This window comes from Centruroides vittatus, unplaced genomic scaffold, assembly GCF_030686945.1.
Source record: "Centruroides vittatus isolate TY-2023 unplaced genomic scaffold, ASM3068694v2 contig_3125, whole genome shotgun sequence".
NCBI lineage: Eukaryota > Metazoa > Arthropoda > Arachnida > Scorpiones > Buthidae > Centruroides > Centruroides vittatus.
The window spans coordinates 158,498-171,432 of record NW_027122014.1 but is presented as its reverse complement, the minus strand read 5'-3'; positions in this window follow the sequence as shown (position 1 = coordinate 171,432).

Here is a 12,935-nt window from a genome sequence, read left to right as displayed (position 1 = left end):
AAAAATTTTCCTTTTATAACGTTTAAATTTTCAGTTAATCCTTAAAACATGATTCGAAAGAACATTTCAGAACTTTCACAGATACATCATTGATAAAAAGATAGTAAGAGGATTCGTTTTTTTAAAGTATTTTTATTTATCTAAATTAAATATTAGATGATTATTAAAGTTTCAATATGTCAATCTATTAAGATAATGTAAAATAATGGGTTCATAACTGAAGTGTTTGATAACATCTGCCTTTATTATTGTTGCTAAAATTAACAATAACAAATCAAAGTGATAATATTTGCAGGTGGCTCTTACCGCATTTTTTTTTTTTTCATTATGTTCAGGAGGAAGTGAACATTTGTTTTTTATTCTCAAAGCGAAAGGTGTTTTATAACTTTATTGGGCTGCAATTTAAAAAATTCTAGACCTATAAATACCCACCGTCTGTCTTTCCTTAATTTTAATACTAAACTTTTGTTTATTAGAAAAAATTTACGAAGCAAAAGTTCTTAATATTAAAATAATTAATAATAGATTGTAATGTTTAATTAAAGCACTTTAATATATAATAACGTAATCTCCATGCAAACTCATATATCCTATACACATAGATTTTTGTTTTTTTATTATTTTCAAAATAAAATAATAAAAAATTATTAATATTAAATGAACTTTTGAAAATAATACTTATTCTTAATTTTATTATTAAGATAGAAGATAGGAGAGTTTGTAAAATTATCTGGAAGATACTAAAAGTGATGAGCTATTTCTTTCAAGCTTTAACATGGACATTGGTGAGTTAAGACAAACTTATCTTCCTTAAACTATAAATAAATTATTAATTCCATATTTTAATATTATTTAGTTTTAAAAATTTATTTACAGTATACAATCGAATAAAACAAACAAATAAATTAGCTTCTATTTCCAGGAATATATTCAGATACAAATGAGTCTAAGATGATTGAATGCGATGTATGTATTATTGTAAATATAATACTATACAAGGATAAATATTGTTAATCATATTTACGATTAGAACATCATTTTATAATTTTAGATATTGTAATACAGTAATAAATACATCCATAATATTACGAGTATACTAATTGTTTGTTTTGATGCTTAAAATTTATTTTCATTTTTTTGAAAATTTAAATAAAATAATACTTATTTAAGTGATATTTTTATTCAATATTAAATAATAACTTTATTATAACATACAAATATTTTTTATATTAGTTTTATAATTAATTTTTAATAATATTTTTGATTTTTATAGTATGATATTTAACACGCCTTTTACATTAATCTACTTTATTAAATTTTTTACATAACAATCTTATAATTTTTTATCATAAAAAAGAATAAATAAATAAACTATAATTGTATAAACTTTCCGTACATTTTATTTATACATTTTAAATCATAATTTTACATAAACTGTTTTAATTGTATTAAGCAAGAACTCTTAAACACGTATAGGACACTTAGATATAACTTCGTGTAAGCAATGTTAAATATATATCTAAAAGAGTTAAAATATTATAGAAATACGTGTTATTACGGAGAGGAAAAAAGACGAATAAGATGAAAATGCTCATTATACGTAGTGGAAACTTTGAAATATTTCGTATGTCTATAATTGACAAGAGTTGTGTTAACAGCGCCAGTATTTTCTCGGTGGCCGATGATCGAACCAGCAGAAGGCTATTCAGTTGCTGGTTACAAACCAGCTGTGTTAGCAGCTGGTAAGCATTGCTCGAGTGATGTATGACATTTTTCCAAACATTCGAACATATCGAAGGAGCAAATCAATTCAGGTAAGTTATCTATACCTCGCATGTACTTAAACTTATATAAATTATAAATAAATAAATATATATATATATATATTTATTCCGTGTATTAAAATTTTAAAATGTAAATTTTCAGACATGAAAATAATGCATGTTTGTTTGTTAATTTTGTATATATATAATTTAATAATCATTTAATATATTAATAAGTAGAGTTTTAAGGGTTTTTATAGTGCACATTTCAAGCATATTTTTAATTATTTTAAAAATATGTTTTAGCCCTATTTTAATTTTTGAATTAATTTTTTTTTCTTTTTTTACAAATCATAGAAATTTTAGGATGTTTTTTCTTTAATTTAAAAAATAAAATAAATAAAGACATATGAAAGAAAATATTTTAAATAAATTGTTTTTTCACTCCATTAAACTTTTGTATCTTTTGTACACTTTGAAGAAGAAAGTTAATAGTAGAAAAATGTTATTAAATAATTTTTTTCTGAGATTTTATATCAATTTAAAGGCTTTAAATACATTATAATATATAATTTTTGCATAAATTAACAATAATTAATTTTTATAAAAGGAATACAAATTCTGTTTATAAATATTAATATGAATGAATCAACTTAATTTTTAGTAAGTTTTTTTTTTTACTTATATTACTATTATTACTGAAGGAAGATGATAATTAAAATCGCTAATTAAGCATATTATAATAATTAAGGATCTCTCCTCTGTTGGGTCGCAATCATGATATGAAAATTAGGATACTTGACGGGACACGATGAAGTTTGACAGTTTTCCAATAATTTTGTAACTTTTTAAAAAGTTTAGTGGGGTTTTAATATGTTAATCAGTTTTGTATTTTTTTTTTTTTTTCTTTTTCAACTTACTGAAAAGGACTTTTGTAAACAGAATAATAAAAGACGAATAGAAAAGGCTTGAATTCTCTACGTGTACATCGAGTACGTGTTTATAATGAGTTAAACTGAATTTTCTATTTTATGAAAGAGTTTTGTCTCATAAGATTTCTTTAAAAGAGTTAGAAAGTAGTCCTGACCTTTATAAAATTTAAAAATTTTAAGTGTCCTATTAGAAATTTTTGAAGGTTGCACAGAAAAGTATTGAAACACGTGGAGTGAGTCGTTGACATTTACGTTTAAAAATTAAATAAATAAGATAAATTTTAGAGAATTATACGTGAAATATTTAATAATATAAAAATAATTTCAAATTTTAATTTTTGTTTTATTCATTTAAAGTTTCATTTCTTCATCGAGAATTCAATAGATTACTCTGTATGAAAAATATTTAATTCGCATCTACCATAAATCCTTATAATATGCATAATACTTTATTATTCTTATATACTTTTTTTTTGCATAAAACTAAAATTAAAAATGTATGATTTACATAAGAATGAATAATATATTTACAGAATATTGTCGACACATCAGATTTAAAAGATATCTAAGTCGTGCTGACATTTATTCTTAAAGTTTCTTTGTGGTTTTTGAGAAGAATAGAATAAAGACAATTGGTATTCTCTTCAATAAGAAAATGAATTGAAAACCGAGTTTGAATAGAATGACAAGCATGTCAGATCGAATGAACAATGGCGCAAGTTCATCTTGTATCATTGTTCATTGGTTATTATCTTGATGTAATGATTGGAAGGAGAAAAACTCCGTTACACTGCCACAACATTGGCTTGACAATTAAGCTGATTCATTTGTTGAAGCAATAAGATTGTCTGTACAGTGTATTAAAAAGGCAAAAAACGCTTGGCGGTCACGACTGTTCCGTAATGAGTGTACATTGATCCGTTCTGGTGAACAATTGCAGGTTGGATACGTGTTAATATTTTCCAAGCATTCGAAGAAACGAGTTTTTCTCCTGTTTTTTTTTTTTTAAGACATTGACTACATAATTTATTTTTATAAATAAAAAGTACGTTTTGGCACGAATCCATCAACAGTTGAGAAATTACAGATTCTTTTTTTATTTTTTGTAATCATCATTGATAGGTAGATAGACGAATTCGAGAATCTTAATTTAAATTTTCGATTATGTTTGAATACTATTACTGTAACAATATTCCATTATTACCATAACAGTATACAGTTTTATGAATTATGTAATGTTCAATTTAATCGCAGCGCAAAGTTTCATATTATTCAGTTTTTTTCCCCCTCTTCTTTTTCTTATCAAAGAGTTGATGATGCGCTCGAGAACCGAATTTGTCTTCGATATATTTTTGCTTGGTTGAATAACTCGGTTTTGAGGGAGAAATGAAAATCTTCCACAGATCATTTGACCAATGCTATGTCCAGAAATATTTTCTTCCTTCCAAGGAGAAGTTCTCGCTCATTTATTTCCCTTTTGCAGGAATAATTATTCTAGTTTAGAAACCATTTTTCAAATTTTATAACAGCCCATTGGTTCCATTAAATTTACATATACGTATATTAAATTTCTCTCGTTTAATTTTAATATTCTATATTATAATTAAAGCGTTAAATACGCTTTAATAAACCCTAATTTATATATAAGATAATAAATTTATAATAAATATAAACATTCTTTTTTTTTTTAATTTTTAGTCAAAAAACTAATAAATATTTCAAAATACATAATATTTATTTTTGCAAATAAAAGTTATAAAAATAATTAATAATTCTTTTTAAATAGTAAAAAAAACGAAATTTAAATATTAAAAAATAATAATAATATATTGTTATAAACATCTTACAGATAGGTTGATTTAAATTTTTAAATATAAATGTTAATTATATTTTAAATTGATCTAGTTATTAGGATTGTTTTTATTAATTTATATAAGTTGTTATTAACGTTTTTTAATATTAAAACGTTAAAAAAAAATGTGATGAGATCGGCCGGGTTAGAGTTAAGTAAAGGTGGAAAGAAGCTAAATAAAGAAGGAAAAAAGCTAAGTAAAGAAGAAGAGAAGGTAAGTGTAGAAGGAAAAAGCAGAAGTAGTTTATCAGACGCCCTTGTCTTTCATTAGCCGGTCTTCTAACGTTTTACATTGCGATCTTCCGGATACGACACGAAGTAAACGAAGGAGCATAAGAGCATTTGGGTCCACTCAGATAGAACGATAGGAAGTAAACGGCTACGATTATTGCCGGGCGACACCTACAAGACAGATAAACGCGGGGAGAGAGGTAAAAGCGCGTGATGTAACTGTCACCAGAAAACGTGCTTTGTTTATCTCAGTTACCGGGTGCCAGGGCGCGGAAATGGGGGAGAAGATCTTGCTTGATTTATGAGTGGCCAGCTATTGTGTGTGGTGTCAGCGACATGGCTGATTGTCCCCCTTCCTCCCCTGGACAGCCGAGACCAGAACAAAGGGGATCCTAGCACAATCATTATCTACGGCCTATACTGTTCGACAGTGCCGACCATTCAGCCGCGTGGCATGCTCTGACAGGTCCCGTCTTCCCCATAGAAATTCCGTCCAGTAGATAATACGGAGTTGGAGCCCCCATGCTGCTTACTCTTTAATCAAGTAGCCGATTCTAAAGCTGCCGCGCCGAACTTTCTAATAAATGACATCCATATACCGCGACTAGCATTGAAACATTGCGTCATTGCTATTGATGGTGTTGATATCGAGCCATCTATATTAAACAGTTGTTTCTGACGTCATTTCGAACACTATTAATAGTCGCTTTAAGTGTTTTGTAGAATGACGCGTAGAGTTCTTTTACAGCCCCGCTTCATTGTTTGCCAGCCTACCTCAAAAGAATGTTTATCTCGTCTTTTGTCTTTAAAAATAATTAAAATTTATTCTCTAACGATGCCGAAATTGAAAAAAATTTAACGAGTTAACATTGTGCGGGTCTTTTAAAGGATTACTTAATTAAAAAAAAAAATATGTGTTCTATATAAAATTCGGGATCGATAGGCATAGATAATATTTTTCCTCCAGTCTCTAAAAAGGATAAAAAGAGTAATGCCTGCGATCATTTATAATGGATATTGTAAGGCAAGTATCGATAGATCCTTCACTAACAAAATAGCTGACAATGAGCAACTTTCTTTCACTTAAGATGCGTTTCATCATGAATAACAAAGTATCTTCCCTTCCGTCCTGTTCCCCGCATCCTTTAGTAATCTAATCATTTTGTAGCCACTTCATCCCGGTTGTGCAGTGTTTAAACCGCGTTATTTTCGACCTGAGGCTGATTTGCCCTTAAGCGGTCAGGTGCCAGGATCTGCTAACATTGTCAAGAACAACTCAAGAAACTGACTAGTAGAGAATATTGATTTTTGGCAACAATAACTTGAAGCTTCCTCTCCTTGATGTCCGTCACAAAAGCTATTTACGATGAAAAATGACTGAACACGATTATGCAGCGCATTGTAAACTTTTCTCGTCAGCAGAATAATAGCTGTGCTCTGAATTCCATCCATCTGAGAAGATGACGAGATGTGAATACTTTGCATGTTCTAAATGTTGCCATTTACTCAGCTAACGTTGACAAAACACATTCCGCTTTGCTCTGGCGAAATTTCTCATTTGTCATGAGTTTCTTGAATATTCACAATGAACTATGTTATTTCTATTTAATAACTGATTGAATGTCGTCATTCGGCCCGCAACATAGCCATTTTTGTTATTATTTCAATAGTTTATGCATATCTTCGTTGAGATGATGAATGGCTACAGATAATTCTTATTCCTGAATAGAATTGGCTTGCTTATTGATATGCATTTCTTCGGTATCATTTCCATCCTGCACCCATTACAAATTTCACTTTAAGTATAAAAATCTCCAATAAATTCAGATTAAATCTTACTACCTCGCAATTACGTCTCATCATTTCCTATCTTGGAATTCTTGATGCGCGTAAAGAACAGAATTCCATTGCAACTATTGGAATAAAGACAAAATCAAAATTTCCCTTAAATATAAAAACTTAAAAACTTTCTACATTTACAGAAAAATAATAAAAAAAAAATCGGAAGAATTCCTTTTCAACTCTATAGACGTGTGATAATTTTAACTTATCATAATTTAACATAAGCATCACCTCTTTTTCTCCTCAAAATTGCTTTACTCAAGATGATCAATAACGATTATGGGAAAGAGTTTTTGTGGTCGAAACGTCAATAAATTCTTCCAAAGCAAAGCTTGTTCTCAATTTAGGTGGGTCAATAATGTATCTTGTTTAATCGTTTTTCATCTGATAGATCTGATGTAGAAGGGGGAAAAAAAACTTCAATTTTTCTTAAATAAAATCCAGGCTATCTATAATCCCATTAAAGGAAAGAATATATAGCTTTAAAAGTTATGAAAAATTTAGACTATTTTCACGAATTATTTAGCCTTAAAAATTTTAATTAAAATCTCAAAACAGGACATGATAATTATCATGCATATGTGGTATGCTTACTTTCATTATAAGTACGGTCTATCTATAATAACTCAGTTGTCACTTGCTCTCATCTCTGTTTCTCCTCCTAAACTTTATCTTTTCAGAGAAAGTTTGGAAAAACTTGATCACGCGAGAAACTTTTTTTTCAAATTTTTAAAAAATTTCATATTAAAGGATCCACAATCGAAATTTTGAGCCAATCAGACATCATATAATAAACGAATTTCTGTTAAGAGATTTATCACCAATTTCTTTTTTCTACGCCAATGTTTAAACTTTTTATAGGAAAATAAAATTTATGCTCTTCACCTGAGTTAGTATTTGTAGATAATTTTAAAGTAAGTATACCAAACAACTGCTTAGTACACTTGTCAAATAGACAACACTTTTAATTAAATATTTTCAACATATGATCCTCTTTAGCTTAGAACACATATAGCAAATCGTAACGTATGTTTCGTGTGTTCTACGTCATCTAAATGAGTTGTTCGAATCTAAGAATGGTCAGATATTTGATCTGAAACGTTTCTTTTATTAAAATCATCGGTTAACTGAACTAAGCAGTTGTTTATCTACATTTATGTACTTATAATCAGTTTACTTTATTAATAAGTTTTTAATAAATTGCTCATATAAATTTGTGAATTGTCTATTAATAGAATACCTCTCTCAAATAGAATTTAACAGAAAAAATTCGCTAAAAATCGCTTAAAATTTAGAATTTTATTTAAAGCATTACTCGTCCATTGTCTTATGATGCGCTTAATAAAGATCTTAAACAAATTACGGATCGATTGTTATCAATTTTCACAATTCTATGAATCTGAAAACATATTGATAAGTTGACAATCAATCAATCAATCAATATTTTATTTGTCATAAGAAATAAACCCCTATCTGAGGATGAAAAAAAAAAATAATAGAAGATATAAAGGTTCTCCTTGTATAATTTCAAGAAAATTTTCAATTAAAATAAATATTAATAAATATTTTTTATTATTGAATTAATACATATAATTTTTTTTTCTTGTTAAAAGACCTAAAATCCAGAAATATGTAAAATCCTAAAAACTTTCAAACTTTTTGGGTGTTTTCATACTTACTGTCAAGTGTCAAGAGGTCCGACACTTAAATTATAAAAGATAGTATTTTACGTATGTATTGTGGAAAAATTGTACATAATTTAGTTTTTAAATCTCTTTTGAAATAAGATAACTTTATTATTACTTTTTTAATAATTAAATATTATTTGTAAATATTAACATTAAAAATACTTTGATACATAAAACATAACCCATTTAATTGTTACATACGAGTAAATTAAGCTTATTAAACGATAACGGAGACTAAATTAAAACTATATATGTATATTGTACGATGTAGTTTTTGTACAAAGATGATAAAAAAGAAAGAAAATTAATAATTGATTGGTGATATGGTTGTTTCAATGATAATTCACAGGGGAGGCAGAATACTGATGTAGTGTACAGTACAGTACGTAAGGTGTTTTATTACTTTTTTGGTATATCCAAAAGTCATTTACATCTATATGAATTTTCCTACTTAATATGTTTTGTAATTTTAGAAAGTATTTAGCAATTAATAGTGTATTTACAGTACACGTATCAGTACAGTACAGTATCGAGCTCGCTCGTATTGTGATACGAATAGATTAACAAAATATAAAAGAATAAGTTTAAAAATCGCTAAATTTTGCTCCGATATAGCAGAATTGAATGTAAAATTATCTAAGTTTGAAATTTTTAGTTAAAGTATAAAAAAAAAAAAAAATTAATTGCGAATGTGTGTTCATTTGTCTGTTTCACCCTTACAATTTCCATTATATTCGATCGAGTAATTGCTATTCTTTTCCGTTGTTTACAACGTTTTTGAATATTTTTTGATGCGTAACTAATCTATATCGCTATTTTAAATCGAGAATTGAATCAGTAGCTCCGAATCGAAGGAATTGATCAAACTGTACAACTATTGTTTTCTATTGTAGATGCTCAATGACACTTTCTTCGTTAGCATTCGGCTAACAATAGTAAATCAATACGGGGTTGCTTATTGATAATTAAAGATATTTTTCTAAGCTGTAAAGAGGCAATTCTTTTCGATTAAGCGGTTAAAAGCCAACCGTATACAAAGAAAGCGAACTTATGACCAGAAACAATACAATAAAAATATACAAAGACAAGCTATGAAAGTTTTATCGTAAGAGAAACAATAGTGCTGCTGATAGCTTCAAAGAAAACTTCAATAAAGCTGCGAATTTCTAAATTTTTTTTTTGCTTATTTTACATTTAAAATTAGCAAAATTTTAAAATCTTTTTTTAGTTGATTTGTCTTTCTCTTTGTAACCATTGTAAATTTGTTTTTTAGAATTAGTTTCCGTGCTGAAATTTAAAATATTCTTTAATTAAAAATTCATAAATTATTAATATTGAAAACATAAGCGAAGATTAAGATTCCGCCGAACAAAATTATAAGGTCGGTTCGAACTGGAAGTTATTAAAATAAAATCCATTAACACAGCTTTACGGCAATTTTCGGAATGAATGAAACGTTTCAATTTTAAAGATTTAATCCGACTAAAACCGGGAATAGCGATCGGCACGACAAAAATGAATTTTAAAAAAATCATAATAAAATCGACATCCATCTTCCCGAGAGCATAAAAATGCATTCATTTACTGGCAACACTCTCTTCATCCGACTATTATAATCCGAATCGATAATTCGTAACTTTTATTGACAATTACGCCAGTTCATCAAATATAATAAATTTCTTTTGTACCAGTGGACAATAACCACATTTCTTTTTTTTTCCTCTCTCTCTCTGTTTCCTCCCCCGTCTCTTTCTAAAACCGAAAGAGCGAATTTCCATAGAATCCTCCAACAAAAGAATCCAGTTCTCATTAATCGCCATTCCATAACCAAACTCCCATTCAACTGATATTATCATTCTTTCAAAACTTCCATAAAATGCATTTTCGAGGCAAAGAAGTCGTCAACAATCGTCTAGATTTCAATTGGGCGAGGTTCTTTTCCGACATCGACGTCCTTAATGTGATGAAAGTGTAAACTCGGTGACGACACAAACGTCCCCTACAAATCACGGTAGCTTCATTGTTCTGGTTCGCCCCGTCTCTCCACCAGATATTTCATAGCCATTTATTGAAGGCTTTGTGAAAATAGAGGCCCTATAGACACTCGAGCCCGCTGCAGTTATGACGTAGAGCCGGTTCTATCGCCGTAGTTCTCTCTCTCTCTCTCTATTCAACTAGACTGTCGGCCAGAATAGCTAGTCGCACTCCTCCTGATAAGACGATCCTGCTGGTTTGCAGAATGAACTTATACCCAAGTTCCGGCCGTGATGAATGGAACGGTGAGTTATTACGATGGCTAGACATTGTGAACCCGACATAAAAGCTTGCTGACGTCGCTCTTTTCTCTGCCGACCAATAAACGGACGCTTTACGGTGGTGTGTACATAAAGGAGTGTGCATGTAATTTGGTCGGCTGTGTTCTCTCTATGCAGCGCCACGCGGCGGTTCTCCATCCTCCGCTGTCACGTGACCCCGGTGAGGTAAGGACGACTTTGTTGGAATTTCTATTTTGGGCGGAGGCGTGATCTCGCCCCATAGTACTCAGTTCTCAGTCCTCGCTCGCCCATAGTAGGCGTGTGTGTAGAGCGGTTGTAATGTTTAAATGGAGCGTGAATTTTAATATGGGTGCCGGGCCCAACCGCGGAGTGGGCGCTCACTTGTTTTAATGTTTTATAAAATCGTTCGTTTATATTGATTCGGAAGGAACGAAAATGCATAATGCGTTCGGGAAGAGAGCGAGGATTATTAATGGGCGTTTATGAGGGAGGAGTGCGTCTCGGCCCCGTTATTACATAATTTGGATAAGTGATTATGGGAATTTGCCGAGGGTTGTAAGAGCTCTCGTTCGTTTCCCTGCTTAGTAAGATTTATGTTGTGTCATATAATTGCATAATTATTTTTGACAATTTTTTAAATTAATTCTTTGTTTTTTTTAAATTATGATATTGCTATATAACGTGCTGAAATGAGATATTTTCGAAACAACCAGTTTTTATCCCTATCTAAACTCTAATAAATAGAATAAACTGTACTAATATAGTATTACCTCTACTAAATACTACTAAAAACTGTAGCTATATTTATACATTATATATTAAACCCTTTTACTACAATTTTAATTTAAGAATATAGTATCGAGCCGCCTATAAATTAAATTATAAAAATTCAATTTTTAATTACTTATTATATTAAAAATATAATAAGTGATGATCGATATCGAGATGTTACAGCCATAAATTACGCAACGAATTCCTTTATTGGGTTGACGTTCAATACGAGTAAACAGCTCCAAGAGATGGGTTTAAGTCTCACAGCTTTAAATAGTACATCAAACTGATGGGTTTTACAATCAAAATTGTACGAAATTCCTCATTAACACTTAACTTATGTATATGGTAATGTTTATACTGTAGTACCATCCCTCATAAACTTGGAATTGAACGTACCGTTATTCGCCGATAACTTTTACCACAATGGTCTCGTCTTTCAAAAGCAGTTTTACTCAAAGTGGTGGGCCTAAAACAAGATATCGAACAGCTCTAGTCCCCCCCACATAAATATGCAAAATAGATCAATTAATCACGATTATGGTCTATATGCTGTTTAACCGAGGACAATAAGCAGTAGATATCGTCGACGAATCAACATTATTCTACGAGCGTGGTTATGTTTGTTTAGGATTGGAGGTTGGAGGAAATTAGTTAACGGTGCGATAAAACAAAATTAATTGGATTTCTAACCAAATAACCGAATAAGTAGAACAATACAGTTAAGCAACAATTGCCGATGCATTGTTATTTAGTTGCATTGTAATTAACCATTACAACACAATGGAGGCAATTCATTACAGCTATCAATAATGACAACAATTATTCATTTTGTTTTCATTCGGCATTAACCTGTTCTGTCTGGCTTTGAAAAATTTATCATCGCCAATCTGAAATTCAGAATAGCTCCTATTCATTTCACTATAAAAGATAATCCCTTTGATATAAAAATTCTGCCATTTCACTGAAGGGAAAAAAAAACCTTTTTTTCTCTTCGCTCGCTTGCATTATTTTTTTGAGAGTCGTAAATTATTTTGCCGATTTTAAATTCTTTTTAAAGTAATTTAGTATGATTAATGGTGAATGAGAATATACAGAAAGCTTGTTCAGCATATTTTAAGTTATCACTAAATTAAATGTTAAAAAAAAAAGAAAGAAAAATTAATAAATTTTCACATGTGTAGCGACTTCTCGAGAATTGAAAATAAAATAAACTTTATTAATACTTTATTTGGGTTAAATTTTTAATGACGAATCGAATTTAAAGAGCGATGCTGTCAAGTGCAATTGCTGTTTATATAAAGATGTAAACAGTATTTTAGTATTAACACTCGAAATATATCTGAATAAATACTTTTTGAGCATTAATAAAATATAACCCAGTCTTTAATCGAGGGAAGAAATTGATAATTAATAAAAAACTTATTGACTGTTGGGATTCAAAGAACCCAATTTTAAATGAATTTTTCAACGTGATTTGCGTTTTTCGTAATTAACGGCTGGGTATTGACTCAACGAAAGTTCGATCGTAGAATATAATCGAGCGGGTGAAACGGAATTTTATTTTTTTATTTTTTTGC